We start from the raw sequence: 18,617 nt of genomic DNA, 5'->3' as shown, positions 1-18,617 counted from the left end.
GCACAAACTTATTTCTCCTTCTGAGCCTTAGTTTCCTCACCTGGAAGAAAATGAAACGATTGTGATGCCCTCACAGGTCCCTTGCAGGTATGAAATTCTACCATTCTAAGATTATAACTCTGCCTGTTGTCAGCCTTCCACCCAAAATAAAATTTGAAAACCTGAAGATCTCATCAGAAAGAACGGCATCAGGTGGGCAAAATGAAGAAGCTGAAAGATAAACAGGATGTGGTACAGGACAGGCCTGTTCCATAGAGAGGAGCCTTGGGAGGCCTGGCAGGGGGCAGGGGAGGATAAATACAGGGGCCAAGATTTGGGACCAGGGAGACAGCCAGGCAAAGGAAGCCTCTGCTACAGGAAGCTGCGATCTATTCCTGGTGCATGCCCTGGGGCTGGAGCTCTCAAAACAAGCCATGTCCAAATCATCTGGAGCGTTTACTGAAATGCAGTTTCCCAGGCTCCACCCCTAGTAATTCTAATTCAGTATATTTGGGTGGGGCCCAGGAATCTGCATTTTAAGAGCACCCAAAAGTGATTATGATGCAGGTAGGGGAGGGGTTGTGGAACAACTCAGGCCAAAGCAGTGATGAGAAAACTGAAGAGGAACCACTTTTAAGGCCTTCACCACCCCACCCGAGGCTGGGGACAAGGACCAGCGTTTCCAACAGCTGCCAGGGGGAACTCTGACATGCCTTTCTTCCACTGCTCAGTTCAGATGCCTCAGCGTCATCCCCGATACTTCTCTTCCCCTCCCACTGTACCTCTGATCCATCAGTAGATCCTCCCAGCCTCACCCTTAGAACACAGCCAACAACCAGAGTCTCACCATCTCCATCTCCACCACCCTGGTCTGGACCACCATCATTACAGCGGCCTCCTCAGTATCCTCCCTGTGCCTGCCCTTGCCCTGTACGGCCAGGGCACCCTTCATAGAAACAAGTCAGGTTGACTTCCCCGGTGGTCCGGTGGTTAAGACTGCGCTTCCACTGCAGGCGGCACAGGTTCGATCCCTGGTCAGGGAAGTTCGGTGGTGTGGCCAAAGGAAAAAAAAAGGACTTCCCTGGTGGCGCAGTAGTTAAGAATCCGCCTGCCAATGCAGGGGACACGGGTTCGATCCCTGGCCCGGGAAGATCGCACATGCCACGGAGCAACTAAGCCCGTGCACCACAACTACTGAGCCTGTGCTCTAGAGTCTGCGAGCCACAACTACTGAGCCCGTGAGCCACAACTACTGAAGCCCGCGTGCCTAGAGCCCGTGCTCCGCAACAAGAGAAGCCACCGCAATGAGAAGCCCGTGCACTGCAACTAGAGAAAGCCCGCACACAGCAACAAAGACCCAACGCAGCCAAAAATAAGTAAATAAAATAAATTAAAAAAAAAAATAGCACCAGGTCATGCTGCTCCTCTGCTTAAAGCCTTCAGCACCTCCTACCTCCCTCAGAGGAAGAGCCTTCAGCAGCCATCTTCCCCTAGCTCCTACCATTGTTACCCATCTGGCCTTATCCCCCTGGTGCCCTTTCCTGGATGTCCACAGGGCTCACTCCCTCACCTCTTTACATCTTGGCTCAGATGTCATCTCAGTGGGCTTTGCTTTGTACCTTCTGTAGAATAGCCAACCCCTCCCCTGGGCCCCCCGCCTCCTTCTCCCTGTTAGTTGTTCTCCATGATGCTGTTTTACAGGTCATCATCTCCTTCCCCATAGAAAAATGACTCCCAGCCATGGGCGGTTGAACCCCCAGGGGCCACGTGGCATGGCCTGGAGAGATTCTGCTTGTCACAACAGTGGGAGGGGATGCTACTGGCCTCTAGTGGGTAGAGACCAAGAATGCTGCTAAACACCCTACGAAGCACAGGACCGCCTCCCATAATGAGACATCATCTGGCCCCAAATGTTAATAGTGCCAAGATTGAGAAATCCTGCCAAGAATATAAGGTCTATGAGGTCAGAGATTTTTGTCGGTCTCGTCCACTGCTGTGTCCCCACTGCCCAGAAGAGCACTGTGAACAGAGTATCCATGCAATAAATTTTGTCAAAAGATGTGAAAGAACAAATAAATGACTGGGGCCTTCGCAGAGGCCTGGGGAGCTTCTGAGCCACATCACATCCTCTGATACAGGATGGACTTGGTGAAAGATTCCGGGGAGTCCATGGAACCACCTGGATTAAACCCTTCTATTCCCAAGAAACCATTTACTTAAGTTCCACAAGGGAAAGGGGACACGTCTGAGATGTGCAGCAAAGGCTTGCTCTGCACCATGAGAGACGCATACGGTGTACCTTGTAATATTCCTATTAGAAATAAGAAAGGATCCACACCTTACTTATGAAAGTAGAAGATGAGTCGCTTCATCATTGGGCCACAAAGAAGAAAACACCCTTGGCTGATCTCTGACTCTTAGAGTTCTGAACTCACTGTCTTACTTTTTTTTTAAGGTCTCCAAGATATTTAATAAGTATAATACAGGAAATGTTTATCATGTCCAACATTAGTCTGCCCATGGGGGCTATGGCCTGACTGGTGATTAAGAACTCAGAATGGTCAAATGGCTGACATTTATTGAAGACTCACCAGGGACTGGGAACTATTCTAAGGACTTGACATGTACTAATTCACATTGAAACCTCACGACAACAGTTTTATCCCCATTTTACAGATGAGGAAATGGAGGTTCAAGCACATGGTGAGGAAGCGATAAAGTCAGAATTAGAAACGAGACCTTCTGGTTCAAACCAATAGTGTATGCTGTATGCAAACCCAGGTGTGTGTGACACTGTGGGTTAGAAGGAAAAAAGAGGAAGCAGACAGAGGAGCAGCCATGAGAGCTCTGAGGCCTGGTCCTGTGTTCGGCGCGTCAGCAGGACACACCCAGGTGCCTCACCATGTGTTGGGTTTCTATGCCCTATAAAATGCTCCTCTGTGAATGTCACCACGTGTTGGTGCTATGAAAAGGCTGATAAAGTTTAAACCCCAGTCCTAATGTGGAAATTCTCCCTTAACTGTTGAGTTGCCATCACTCCGGGTTTTTAATCTTTATGATATCTGCAATATGACTGACATAATGTCCTGTTCTTTTACTAGGATCCTCTTATGTAGGAGACAGAACAGGATGAACCCCAAACAGACAGAACCACATCAAGAAAGAAAGAGGAGAAAAATAATCCTTATTTCTCATGCCCACACAGGATGCCCAAAATAAAGATCATGGGGTCATGAGGAAGGGAAAAAGGAGAGTCATTGAATACTTGACCCATTCTGTCATGCTGAGAGGTTAAGAGAAATGGCTCTGGAGTCATATAGCTTCCAGGTCCCACCATTTCATTGACTTTGGGCATTTTATTTCATCCCTCTAAGCCTCAGTTTCCTCATCTGTGAAATGGGAATGATAAAGTCCCTGCCTCATGGAGCTGTTCTGAGTATCCAATGAGATGGTAAATTTAAGTTCCTAGCACAGTGGCCAAAATATAGGGAGTGCTCAAAAGGAACATTAACTCTTATCATTACTCCTTACCAAAAGTTTCTGAAGAGAATATCATTCCTTCCATTTTACAGAGAGGTAATCAGAAAATCAGCTGATATAGGTGACCTGCCCAAGGTGAGACATAGTCAGAACCAGGTTTCAAAAATGTGTCTGTTTTCAAAGCCTATTCACTTAACTCCAAAGGCACCCACATTGGGGCAGTCAACCCTTAAGAGATAGTCTACCTTCCCTGACTAATGCCTCGAGTCAGGAGAGAGGTTTCAACCCCTCACGAGGACACATGAAGAAGAGGTGCCACGACTTTCCAACCCAGTTATTTGGCAGGATGAGTGAAAAATCAAACATCTTAGGTATTGACTTCAAAACATGAGTTCTTCTGTATTCAATATCCTGTGATAAACCATAATTGAAAAGAATATAAAAAAGAGTATATATATATTTATATGTATAACTGAGTCACTTTGCTGTACAGTAGTAATTAACACAACATTGTAATTCAACTATGCTTCAACAAAAATAAATTTAAAAAAGAAAAACATGGGTTCTTAAGGCCATCACTGAGCAAAGCTGAGGACACGAGGAGAGTATGATGAGAGAGAAAGCACAGGAGAGGACATACCCACACTGACAGTGGGCAGAAAAGGAACTGCAGGAAACCATAGAATTTATCCAAACTATGCCAGCTCACTACTGATGACAAAAACTGACAAAGTGACAACACTCACCCATCCCTACATTACTATGTACCTAACTCTTGAATTCCAAAGTACTATGTGCTTATCCCCACAAACTTTGCTCTGCTACCTGTCCCATCTCCACCAACAGTGACAACGAATTTACCGACAAAATACACTGACGATAAGTGGTGGCGGAGACGATGATGGTGGTTTAGATGGTGATTTCACCTAAATGTACACAGAGCCCTTCCAACCACAAGGCCCTTTTGCTGTTAATCTGAATATTCCACTACTACCATCTGAGTTGGATTCCCCTCCATGTACAGACATAGAAATTAGCCCCATTCTTTATAGAAAGCCTAGTATTGAAGACCTGATCCATCACCACCTCACTCTGGGACCCTGGGCAGGTTACTTTCCCTCTGGATGCCCCATTTTCCTGCTCTGTAAAGTGGAACCTATAGTGCTACCTGCCTCGTGGGGTGGTTGTAAAGATTAAATGAGTCAGCACTTGTAATACACTTAGAAGGATGCTTGTTGCATCGTAAAAACTCGATATATGTTAGCTATTGACATCAGCATTTACTCTAACAAGTGTGGTATAACTCACAACTACTCCAAAGTGATGCAGCCCTGGGGCCATGCATGCCCATATATCCATGAGGCCACAGGATGTGGGATACAGCTAGACGGCCCATCCTTCCTCTCCCAAGTACAAGCTCCATCTGGTTTCCCCCAGCTGCTCCCAGGGCCTTTCTGTTCTGGGAAAGCCAATCCATCTGAGGGCCTTTGTTTGGCATTTCCAGTCTCACTAATTGTGAGGCTTACCATCTAAGGCAGAAAACCAAATGTCTTTTGCCCGTTAAAGTGAAAGTGAGACCAGAAATGTGTTAAGAGTATTTGGACTCCCAGCAGTGAAGCCACTTCCTTCTGATGAATTGCGACACGTGGAAATCAATCCAGGTCACTTAGGAGAACAACTTGGTATTTGGTGTCCAAATGAATCGCTGCTAATTTATTATGCTGCTATTTGATTAAATACACAAGAAGGGATTGAGTCGATGTGGAGTGTCTGCAGGTGAATTGTCTTGTGGCTCATTTGTGAGTGTCTCCCTGTCTAATACAAAACAAAAACTAAACAGTTTCAAAGCATTCTAAAGCCATTCAGGCGGTTTCTCCATATTGCGGTTGATTTTTGTTTTACTCTTGTTTTCCTGCAATCTCTAGGAAATGGGACACATTATGAAAAAAAATCAGCCAATACCAGGAAATCAGCCAGAAGCAAAATGTAATAACCAGAAGGAGTGGGTCAGCACGTATTGAACTCCAACTCCAAAATTTTTATTTTTAACCACTCCATATAAAGTAAATGCCATGACACACTTTACATACTGCACCACCTTTTGCAAATGGATATTTTTGTGTTTGATTATTTGTCTATTGTCTATCTTCCTGGTGTGTGGAAGGCAACTGGAGAGCTGCCATAAGCCAGGCTAAACAGCTCACACATTAACCTCAGTATAAAAACTGAGAGTGACCGGGATGGGCAAGACCAGGCTTGGCTGGATTAAGACTCCCACCCCCAGGAGCCTCTCCAGCATCTCATTTCCATGTGGCACCAGCCTACACAGACTGGTTATTGGAAAATATCTTAGAACTCCTTACAGATAAGATTCCATAGGTTGTCGTGAAGAAAGAGGAAAATTGACTTCCAAATTCTAATGCAGAGTGACTCACACACACACACACACACACACACACACACACACACACACACACACACATACCACTTTTCCTTCTGAACCCCAGAATGCCTTGGAGGTAGCTCAGCAAAGGACAAGGAAGAGGCAGTTCTTGTTTGCTCTGAGCCCTGTTTATTCAGCTGATCTGTGTCATCTTTCTCACCCAGTGTCTCCCTAAGGTTGCAGCCACAGTAACGAATCCCAGATACCTCTTCCTGACATCAACACTGCCTCCTGCTTACTGATGATGGGCAGAGCAATTGTTGGGTCTGGGTGACTGGAACTATTTCAAGTGCCATCCTTCAACCTGCAGAAGCTACAAAACCAATCCATATAAGAAACTGGTCGTGCCGCCAAGGTCAAGGCCTGATCCAATGGCATCTCACCAGCAGGACACCTGTCTCCAATTCTTTGTTTAGGAGGTGAGATGACCAAGACGACTGATTGTGTATCTGCTAGAGAAGCAAGAACACTGGGATGGATTCCCAAAATTTATTGGACAGTTGGCCCTTTGTCCAAAATGTATGGTTTTCACCCCATAACAAGTCTTCTTGGGGTTGTAAATGATCAATCTATTCTTTAAGTGACAGGCAGTTGGGACTGCACCATTTGCTTTTGGCAACACCACACATGGCCTCACATGACACAGAAAGGAGGGAATAAACCCAAAAGAAGGATTCATTTCCTTAGCGAAGAGAAAGAAATCAGAAGAGAAAGCCCATACAATTGAATAGAAATATTTGTACACACCCGGGAACAAACACAGGGTGGGGGCAATGGGTGAAGGTGGTCAAAGGCATAAACTTGCAGTTATAAGATGAACAGTCCTGGGGATGTAGTGAACAGCATGGTGGCTACAGCGAACAGCACTGAACTGTAATACATTTGGAAGTTGCTGAGAGTAGATTTTTAAAGTTCTCACCATACACACACACACAAAAATGTGGTGATTATAGATGTTAACCTCATTGTGGTAATAATCATTTTGCAATATATACATATATCAAATCATTACCTTGTACACCTTAAACTTACACAATGTTACATGTCAATTATACTTCAATAAAGGTGGAAAAAACACAGATACGTTATGCAAATAAAAGCTATTATTATCATTTCTTATTAGACTGAAGAAATGCAACAATCCAAGAAGAGAGCCAGAAGGACAGATTCAGTGGGAGGAAGTGAAAATTTAATCCAGAGAGAAGCATAATCAAGTGGAGAAGGTGACGCATTATAGTTGTGGGGAGGGGGGGAGGAGAAACTCCCTTCTCTATTATTTTCAGCAAATGTGTATTGTGTGCTTGGAGTGGTGGATAAAACAGATGTGGCTCCTACCCACGTGGAGCTCACAGTCTATTGGCAGTGAGAGGCAGTACACACACACACACACACACACACACACACACGTAAATGTACATTTATAAATTGTGGTAAGAGACAGAAAGCAGATCAGTGGTTGCCGGGGGCTGGGGAGGGGGATGGGAAGTGGGAGGTGAGTGCTAATAAGTATGAGGATGTTGGGGGTGATGGAAATGTCTTAAAACTTACTGTGAGTATGGCTGCACATCCTGGAAACCACTGAATTGTACTCCTTAAATGGGTGAATTGTATGGTGTATGAGTTATATCTCAATAAAAATGTTATTCAAGAAACAAAAATCTATAGAGAGGCAAGCACACCGGGAGCAGCGGAATGCGGCCTGCGGTCCACTAGATCGGTTGTCTTGCACCCAGAACACAAAGGCAGGTTCCCCAGCCCTTGCAAGTTTGAGGACCTTGTTATCCACCCAGGAAAAGAGCCCAGTGGTGCCAGCATGTCTGATCCTCTGATTCTAAGAAGAATTCCCCCTGAAGTTTTCTTTCCTCCCCCAGTTCTCTCCGCTTCTTCTCCTCCTGACCCTGAAAAATTGCTCTGTACACTCCGGGTGTTTCATAGTAGCTCCTGGCACCAGAATCGACCATCACAGCCTTGATCCAACACATAACCAAAGGTGACAAGACCAAGAGGTTCTTTCATTGAGTCCTGACCCTGGCAGTTCCAGTATCTAGGAAAAAGGCAGCCTTCACAGACTCTAAGTAAAATTGCTGGAGGCTCCGATCCAACTTGACATATCACTGCAGATCCCCAATTACCACACTTTGCCACGGATGGTGTCTTTGGAAATAAGCTTGGATGGAACAGAAATAAAACTGTTTCATCAAATCTTTCTTTTTCCTGAATGATGAGAGGTCATTCTAACCTTGCCATGAGCTCAGGAAGAACTCTGCCTTAGAGCTAGAGACAAAATTAGTGCCGGGGATTTCAAAGCTTCTCACCCTGGAAATAAAAGACAGCCAATAAAAGATCATCTTCTCTGTGTCCTCATAGCCACAGCACCATATTGGATGAGTGAACACATTAACTAGTGAATGAACAAGTGACAAGGGGAATGAGGTCCTGGAAAGAATAATATGGGGTGGACTCAATAGACGTGATACACTGGGGGGAAAAAATTCTCATAAATTCCAGGGTCATAACCCTAAACTTAAGTTGTAAAAAAAACTAAGGCCATGGTCCTCAAGTAATTTCTACTGAAATACATATGAAGGTAGGACAAGTGACCCTCCCACCCTAAAAGAAGGGAGAAGACGATCCAGCATAGAGGACCTGGGACCCTCCTAGAGAAAACAGAACCAAGAGCAGCCCAAGGGCAAAGGGCATTAAGGCATATTATTGGTAATAGTCATCACACAAAGGTCTAATATGAAAATAGAATTGGAAACATTCAAAAGCTTATACTGTCACCCTTTCCCTGGTGTCCCACAAGGCCTGACATTTGCATAATGGCTTTCTTTTGTACTTTTTCTTCCCAGCTAATTGAGTTAGAAAACTTCTGTTAAACAGACCTGCTTCCAGAAATGTCTATAAGGCATGAAAGGAGGAAAATGTCTGTTTCCCACCATGTGGTATTCAAAATAACAGAATTAAGAATCTCTGAGTTTTGACCACGGGCCACAGAGGAGAATGCTTATGATCTCTTGGAAATGTTAATGTGAAAGCCCCCCACCCCCCCACCTCCAGAGACTAAGGATAGGCAGCAAGCTGCTTCCATGCATTTTCCCACCTTTCCAGCCCTAAAAATGGTCCCAGTTTTGTATTGAGAAGAGGACAGAATTGGTAGAAGGAATGTGGGAATTTACAGACCCCAAAATTATAATAAAACCTTGAAGAAATTCCCATTCTTTGCAGGAAGTTAGGTCTCAGCATTACCCATTCTCACACTACAGGGGTTTGCCAGTAGCCAACGAAATCTCCTGTTCTCTGCTAGCCAAAACGCCCCTGCATTGCCTGCATGTTGCAAGACCTGGGCACCATGGTTGCCATTATAGACAGAGTGTCAAGGAGGACTGGCTGGCGGTATGAAGTGCCACAGGGAGGACAAATAAGGTTAGGGCTGGAGGGTATCTGATGAGTTTGGCAGCATAGAATCCACAGGCATCTCCCCCAGAGAAGTCCAATGACAGGTCCAAGAGTCAACTTGCAGTAGGCTGAGATAAAAGAAGACACTGAGTATAGACCACTCGAGATGTTTGGATAAAAATGAGAGAAAGGAGACAGAGGGTTAAAAATCACTATTCAATCAATATTAATTGCACACCTACCAAGTACAGGCACTATATTAGACCTTATGGCAGGGAGCTTAAGAGTCAAAGGTATACAAGAATCCAGGGACCCTGTGCTCCTGAAGCTTACAGTCTATAGAGGAATAAAACATATGAACAGTCAATTGTAAATAGTGTAATAAGTACTGTGGGAGACACAGGAGAAACCCATCTCAAACTTGGGAAGTCACATGGTGACTTGGAGGAAGTGGCATATACTTCCTGGAGGAAGTGGCATATGCCTCCTGGAATAAGTGACCTATGAATTGAGAATTAAAGGATAAGGAAGAGTTAGCAGGCAAAGCGTGCATCTGGAGGGGATAAGAGAAGAGAGATTGTTAGGCGAATGAAACAGCATATGCAAATACCCAGAAGAAAGAGAATGAATGTATTCATTTAAATAATAAATATTTATCATCCATTTACATAAGTACTGTTTTAGATGCTGAATAGAGCAGGGAACAAGACAGATAAGATTCCCAAATTCATCAGCCTTTCATTCTAGGCAGGGAGAGGCAGACAATAAACAAACACGGTCATCCAGACACAAATAGATCCTGTTAAGAAAGGCACAAGTGGGGAATGGGCAGAATGAAAGGAGTTCAGGGAAGATGCGAGCTGGGAGGGGCAGGCAGGGCTAGTCTACACAGAGCCATATTAGGGAGCTGGGCTTCCTGCTAACAGCAATATAAGAGGATGAATCACCACTGAAGAGGTCTGGAGTTGTGCAAGACAGCATGGTGAGTAGCAAGAACGAGATTCGAAGTCAAGGGGGAATTTTCCTTCCTAGGATGAGAAAGGCCGTAGTTTATTTATATACCAAGAGGAAAAAAGAAAAAGAAGTAGAAGACTGATAGAGCAACTTCCAGGAGAAGGGAGATCACAGGTGGAAGGGTCCCTTTAAAACAAAGAATCAGATCAGGTTCAAAGAACGAGGTGTAGACCACCCTTCCCTGCCCCAAACGACCAAGCCCCGACCCTGCTGGGACCTCTCAGTGTGTTTCATTTACCTGCAGAAACTCTGTGGCTTTGTTTTCCTTGTTTTAAGACTACATAAATAAGCCTGTTTCCTGATTTATTATCCCACCAGCTGCCATATTTCAGACTTGAGGATCATAGCCGTACTAGATTACAAACGGAATGGCTTCTAAATCAAAGTTTACTATGGCCCTTAAGATGTACCTAATGGAGTTTATAAATCAAAAAATATACAAACTGTGCCTAAACATCCCAGAACCAGAAGAGGGACCAGAACGCTGTGAGCCTAATCAATAATTCTTGGGCCCAGGTGTGCAAAGCATCCTAGGTAGGTCTGAGGAGGGTAGGCCCGTGGATTGTGCATTGTAACAAATCTTCCAGGTGTCTCTTTCATATACTGATGTTTGAGAACTCCTCTCTAGAAGTCTAATACCTTTGCACTCTCATTACTGCACCTCAAATGGAGTATAAATTATATGGCTTGTGTGAACTGGGGGCTTTGGCCAGAGAGCTACAAAGACTGACCCTTTCCATTCCAAGGGGGGACAACAGTCTCAGAGTCCCACCCCACACACTGCTAAGTGAGCCTAAGATGATGCAGGATAAGAGCCATGGAGCTTGCCCAAGAGCAAGGCCTTTCTCAATGGCCATGTTCAGAATCTCGGGGACAAGGGAAGGGAGGAGACCAATTCCACTCGGGTTGTATATATTGTACCAGTCCCTTTATAAAGATCTTAAGAGCTTCTCTGGTCACAGGGTAGTTTACAAAGGTTATAGATCTTCAAATGGCATTTCTTAGATCAAGAGTGTGTGACACCTCAGGGCCTTTGCACATGCTTCCCCATCAATCTTTCTCCTATATGTCATAGGCAGTCTCCTTCTCATGCTTTGGTTATCAACTAAAAGTTGCCTTATTGGAGCGTCCCTCCCTGTCCTCCACCAGATCCAGCCCTCCCACTATTCCTTACTGCAGTACCCCACTTATTCATTCATTTCGTGTACCACAATGCATAACTGTTCATTGTCTTGTTTGTTTACCAGTTTGTTATCTATCTGTAAGCTCCATGAGGCCAAAAAAGGCCCATCTGCCTTCCTTACATTGTAATATCTGTGCCAGACACATGACAGAAACTCAAAAATCTTTTAGAAAATTTCAAAAATTCAGATAAATTTGGGAAATTCCAGCTTAAACAAAGCCTAACAAGTTTCTTGCCTGTAGGAATCCTCACAGACTTCAAATACTATTGATAATATGAGTTGCGTGTCAACAGGAGGGGGATAAATATAGTATGCAGTGTGTCTCAAACTTATTTGGCCACAGAACATTTCTTTTTCATGACATTTTTCTTTCCTTGGAACATCTTGTGCAACTAATGTCCCAAGGAACACTCTTCGGGAAACATTGCTTTAAGATTATCAGTATGTGAGGTGCTTGAACACTGAGGCTTGGAACGTAAGCCCAGGAGGGGCGGGGCTGGCATCCTCTCCCAGCACCACCAGCCACCCCGGTAAATGTCTCCCTTCAAACATGCAGGCAGCCAACCTGGAGAGCTGTCACTTCCTACTTACTAACAAGCAGAAAACATTTTTTTAAGCTTTAGAAAAAAAGGGGGAAAAAAGATAAATAGTTTCCCATTCTCTGAACTAATGTCAAATGACCTGGAAACATTGCCGCTGGGAGCTGAAGCCATAGAACAAAGTAGCATTTCATCTTCCTTGTCTGACAGCTCAATTTCAGCAGCTACCAGGGAGGGTGGGCAAGCCCCCACTGCAGCCAGTCACGAATGTCACCGTTTACACTGCGATCCCTTTGATAACACTCTCTGTAGATGGCAGGCTTGGAATTATTCTTCAGGCAAAGCAAACCCTGCATTAATATGACGAGGACCCTCTGCAGACTCTACCAACACAACCACAAGAGGGAAATGTGTTCTTTAACTAACACGTGTTCATTCTTCCCTGATATAAATTCTAAAACTCTGGCTTAGGCATAAATCATAGGAGCAGAATAGAAGGAGGGGGTCTTTCTAAGGAATACACTTGGTCAAAAACTTCCCAACCCTCAACCGTCACTTCAGAAAGAGCTACAACTAGGAGCCTGCCTCCATTGCACTGAAAAGGTACAATGTTATAAAATAATTTTATTATAAAAACTTGAGACCCCTCCATGTATCATTTGCATACAGCCCTCTGCCTCCAACGCAAGTCTCAAACCATGGGGATCAGCTTGCCTTGGCCACGACCAGCCTCTTGGCTACAGAAGGGGGATGAAGTTGGTTCAAGGGTAAGATCTCCATCTACCAGGGGTCACATTGTGCATATAAGGAGGGCTTTCCTCAACTCCATCTTATATGTACTTCCACTGAGCTGGGCTGATTTCATGCTACGGGTCCTGCTGTATGGATTCATTACCAATGTGCCCAACACAAAAAAAGGAAGGACCCAACAGAAGCCAGTAGTACCTCTGGCTTCAGGGTGGCTCTTCATCTATATCCTACGTGTTCACTCCCATATTACTAAGCCAGCACTTTCTTAACTACAAACCACTGTCCCCCTCCAACCAATATTCTGAGGCATAAAGTGTCTTTATAAAGACACTTTGGGGATCCCTCTGTACCCTCTATTGTTTAAATGGTAATAAAATCTCAGATCCAAAGTATTTCTGGAGATTTACTTATTTTCCTCATTTACCCATCATCCATCCATCCATCCAGCATCCAGCACCCATATGCCCAGCATTGTTCTACATACTGTTCTATCCAAGACCCATCTCCAAGCCATACCCCCCTCCATAAGCTCCTGAAATTGTAAATTAGATACATCATTTTACCAACAGAATCGGAGGATATTTTATTGGCCAGCAAATGAAGCCCCCCGTCATGGACAGCACGTCCCAGGGCAAGCCCAACCCCAGAGAGACCTATGTAAATAGGCAACAAGCTCCAGAATTACAGTAACTTTCAAACTCCTTTCTATTAATTCTATTCTGTCCATTGAATTGAAACCACCACATCCACAGTGAGGGAGATGGGGGCAGCTGGTGAAGGGGTGGGCAGTACTCCCCACAGACCCAGGCAAGAGGGGATCCTATACTATGCCTGAGCTTTAGAAAGCCCACAAGTCACAAACACACAAAATAGTAAATTACATGTCAATTATCTCTCAGTGAGAAAAAAATAAAACTAAGAGTTAAAAGATGGACCCCCAAAAATAAATTTATTAAAGAAACGTGAGCACTTCTGTCTTCCAAGATTTGGTTGTCAGGCTGGCCCAGCACAATCTAGGACCATAAACATCCACTCTTAAGACTAACACTGTTCAAGGCAACGACATCTCTGCACCATGTCCTCAAAATAGCCATTGTTGAATTTTCAGCATGGGGAGGGGAAGGAAAGTGCTTGTTGGAGAAAGTCACTCGCCTTTGAGATAGAGTTAAAGCTCCAGAGGCAGCTGCTTACCCAAAACCAGAAGGGAAGCCACTTTCAACATTCAAGAGTTCAGAGGGGAAAGTTAGGCAAGGTTGGCAAGAGAAAGTGCCCAGCAAGTAAGGACCAGGGGGTGGGTATTTAGGAATGTACTTTAACCCAGGGGTGTTTCCACAACTGATGGCCCACATCAGCTCTCTGAGCTTTTAACATAGTTTAGTTCTGAGGCCACAGGCCAGAAACAAGACACCCACTGGGGTCCTTCTCATGGCCTAACCATTCCTTGCTCTGCAGCTGTGGTGTCCAAGAGCCTATACATGGATGTAACATTTTCTGGAAGGACCAGCCCTTTATTCTGAAATAATGTCAGCCCCGTGCATTCGGTATAACTAAGCCCTTTGAAAATAAAGTTCCCTAATTTTTTTGTAATGAAGGGATGCATTTTTATTGTTATTGATAATTTTGTTTAAGATTATTTTGATGTGGACCATTTTTAAATTCTTTATTGAATTTGTTACAATATTGCTTCTGTTTTATGTTTTGGTTTTTTGGCCACGAGGCATGTGGGATCTTAGCTCCCCGACCAGGGATCAAACCCACACCCCCAGCATTGGAAGGCAAAATCTTAACCACTGGACCACCAGGTAAGTCCCGTTACTGATAATTTTTAAATATTTATGTCTTCATTGGGAAACACTAAACATCATTTATCTGACTGTCCTACCAGAATATGAACTCCACAGGGATAGATATTTTTACCTGCTTTATTTGCTAATGTATTCAAAGTGCCTAAAATGGTACCTGGTACACAGTTGGTGCTCAATATATCAATAATTTTTTTTATTCCTTTGGCAATAGTAGGTCAGTGACTTCAATATTTTTTAAATGATACTGGTCTAAAATAACGTCTGGGAATAATATCAGGTCAACTCACAGTAGCTACCAGAAGAATGAGCTGCCCCTTCTGGCCCCTCCCATGTAGCAACACTGGCAGGGCAGACAAGGAAACATGGCTCACAGACTCTCGGCTTATGAACAGCAAAACGAAGGGCAGATGCCACAATTCAGTGCTCTTGAGATCTTAAGGCTCAGTCCTACCCTCAAGCCTTTCCCATGTAAACTCAGTCACTGGTCTCTGCCAACACTCCTTTCAAATGCTCCTGCACACAGCCCCTCTCTCACCGTGACACAGTCAGGTCTGCAATAACGCTTGTTTTGAAAATGTGAATTTGTTCCAATGCAACTGATCCATTAGGGAACAATTTGAGCATAACACATATTTTGCATTTGCTCATGCATGATTTTGCCTGTGAGAGAAACACGAGGTAAACGTAGAAAGCTGTAACCAGCTGAACTGAGGCACTTGGAAGTATGCAAAACACAGGTATGTGCACACACTCACACACACACACACACACACAAACTCAAACATGAAGCAGCTACCTCAGCTCACTGCCTGTGTTAGGAGCCACACCTATCCACATCTGGGTTACAACATTCCCTACGATTTCAGACAACCCTGCTTTCACCATCAGTAACTTGCAAACTACACTCCTTCCAATGCCCACTTCCAACCAAACTGCATGTCTTTTTTCAAGGTAAAGTGTGATACTTATTGTAGTCTATGTGTACTTCTTAACCATTTAACGTGTATAAAACTGTGCTACTGTTTTTATTAGGTTTCCACCTTTTTTAATGTCTCACTGACAAAGTTTTTGAACGATGTGCTTCAACACAGTTCTACTGTGCAATTCTATACAGCACAATGACTTTTAGGAGCACACATGTCACGTGACAGCAGAACTGACTGTATCATCTTCCAGTTATCACTTCTGCATCTCTAAGCATCTTGCCGGCTAAGTCATCTCTTCTACCAAAGTATTTCCAAGTATTCGTAACAAGTAAGTGTAACTTTATTTTTTTTTACTTCATTTTTTAATTTTTATTTTTTTTTAACATCTTTATTGGAGTATATTGCTTTACAATGTCGTGATAGTTTCTGCTGTATAACAAAGTGAATCAGCTATACGTCTACATATATCCCCATATACCCTCCCTCTTGCGTCTCCCTCCCACCCCCCCATCCCACCCCTCTAGGTGGTCACAAAGCACTGAGCTGATCTCCCTGTGCTATGCGGCTGCTTCCCACTAGCTATCTATTTTACATTTGGTAGTGTATATATGTCAATGCCACTCTCTCACGTCATCCCAGCTTACCCTTCCCTCTCCCCGTGTCCTCAAGTCCATTCTCTACGTTTGTGTCTTTATTTCTGTCCTGCCCCTAGGTTCTTCAGAACCTTTTTATTTTTTTTAGATTCCATATATATGTGTTAGCATACGGTATTTGTTTTTCTCTTTCTGACTTACTTCACTCTGTATGACAGACTCTAGGTCCATCCACCTCACTACAAATAATTCAATTTCATTTCTTTTTATGGCTGAGTAATATTCCATATATATGTGCCACATCTTCTTTATCCATTCATCCGTTGATGGACACTTAGGTTGCTTCCATGTCCTGGCTATTGTAAACAGTGCTGCAATGAACATTGTGGTACACGACTCTTTTTGAATTATGGTTTTCTCAGGGATAGAACCACCTACAAGATACATTTCTTACACCTATTAACTTATCTAAATTCTGATATAGTAAAACTTCCTTCTGATCAGTATTACCCATCAGACCGTGGTTATGGGGGTGACCATAAGCAAACAAGGTTACCAGCAGAGAGGGCAGAGTTTACCCCAGAAAGGTCAAATGGTCAAGCTCAGAGAATGTGACAATGAGTAGAAATGTTAGGTGCCGGAAAGATGGGGCTCCCGGCTCTCCCAAACACTGATTGCATTTCAGTTCCTTCTCAACAATTTCTCCACTTCCTTATGGCCACCTCAGGGACAGCCCACCCACGACGTGCAAACAGAGGAGAAAGCAAATATATTCAAATTAATCCTTGAATGCCGGGTTCCTTCAAGAGCACTCCCTTTTCAGGAGAGGATCTACATATTAACGCTTTGAGACCAGCACAGAGCTCTTTCACAATCTGTTGTAAATGAAATCACCCTCGATTTGCTATCAATAAGAGACAATTTTCAGAAACAGCAAAGAGAAGATGTACAATGTGGAGGGCATTTCATCTGGCAAAAGCACCCATGTGGCACCTCCATCTTCTTCCTGGCTGATTCTCACCTGATCCCTGATATCAGGTGAGAATCGGTGTTTTCACTGACAGAGGGCTTAATTTAGTATTCAAGTGTACAACTTGGAAAGTTATATATATATATATATATATCTCCATGAAACCATCACCACATTCAAGACCGTGCCATATTCATCAGCCCCAAAAGTTTCCTTGTGCCCTGTTGTAATCCCTCCCTCCCACCCTTTCCCACCCCCACCCTGGGCAACCAGTGATCTGCTTTCTGTCCCTACAGATTAGTTTGCATTTTTTAGAATTCATATAAATGGGATCATATAGTAAGGAGTCTTTTTCATCTGGTGTCTTTCACTCAGCATAAAGCTTTTCAGACTCATCCATGTCACTGCACGTATAAATAGTTCATTCCTTTTTACTGCACAATAGTATTGCATTAGATGCATGTGCCACAAATGTTTCTTCTCCCCCACCTTTTGACAGACATTTGGGTTGTTTCCAGGTTTTGGTGATTACAAATAAAATCACCATGAACATTCATGCATATGTCTTTGGGCATATGCTTTCCTTTCTCTTGGGTAAGTACCTAGGAGTGGAATGGCTAGATCACATGGTAGGTGTATGTTTAATTAAGAAACTTCCAAACTGTTTTCCAAAGTGGTTACATCCTATGACCACCCCCCACCCAGGAGCATATGAGAATTCCAGGTTCTCCCCATCCTTGTCAACACTTGGTGTGGTCAGTGTTTTTAATTTTAGTCATCCTACTAGATGTAGAGTGGTATTACATGGTGGTTTTAATTTATATTTCCCTAATAACTGATGATGCTGAAAACCTTTTCATGTGATAATTTGCCATTTATACCTAACTTGGAGAAGTCTCTGTCAAAATATTTTATCATTGTTTTATTACATGTTTTATTATTCAGTTTTGAGAGTTTTTTATAAATTCTGGATACAAGTCCTTTATCAGATATACAATTTGCAAATATTTTCTGCCAGTCTGTGGTTTGTCATTCTCTTAATAGTGTTTTTCAAAAAGCAGAGTTTTAAATTTTAAGTTTAATTTATCAATTTTTTATAGGTCATGCTTTTTTTGGTGTCACATCTATGAAATCTTTGCCTAATCTATGTCTAAATCATATAGATTTTTCTCTTATAGTGTCTTCTAGAAGGTTCAAAGATTTAAGTTTCACATTGGGATGTAAAATACGTTTTCAGTTAATTTTTGAATATACTGCAAGGTATAGTTTGGAGTTCATTTGTTTATATGTGGATATCCAATTGTTCCAACCCCTTTTGTTGAAAAGACTGTTCTTTCTCTTTACTATTCCACTGATCTAATTATCTGTCTTGATGCCAATACTACACTGTTGATTACTATAGCTTCATAATGAATCTCGAAATCAGGTAATGTTAGCCAACCAAGTTTGTTCGTTTTTTTTCAAAGTTTAGCTATTCTGTCTTTTATTTTACATACAAATTTCAGAATCAGTTGCCAATTTCTACCCAAAAACCT

General features: G+C 43.2%; 1 protein-coding gene and 1 long non-coding RNA gene across 23 annotated transcripts in view; one reads left to right on the top strand and one right to left on the bottom strand.

The window, feature by feature from the left end:
• Positions 1 to 18,617, bottom strand: part of RBFOX1 (RNA binding fox-1 homolog 1) — a 2,204,510-nt gene that overhangs the window by 1,867,608 nt on the left and 318,285 nt on the right. The gene's annotated exons all lie outside the window — the stretch shown is intronic.
• LOC309614215 lies at positions 1,133 to 18,504 on the top strand. The gene is made up of 2 exons (XR_014236078.1): positions 1,133 to 10,283; positions 12,708 to 18,504. It is a non-coding gene; the product is annotated as an uncharacterized lncRNA (long non-coding RNA).

Source organism: Balaenoptera borealis (genome assembly GCF_965194805.1).
Source record: "Balaenoptera borealis genome assembly, chromosome: 16".
NCBI classification, from domain to species: Eukaryota; Metazoa; Chordata; class Mammalia; order Artiodactyla; family Balaenopteridae; genus Balaenoptera; species Balaenoptera borealis.
The sequence above is the reverse complement of the archived record's forward strand: the minus strand, read 5'-3'. Positions and strand labels throughout refer to the sequence as shown.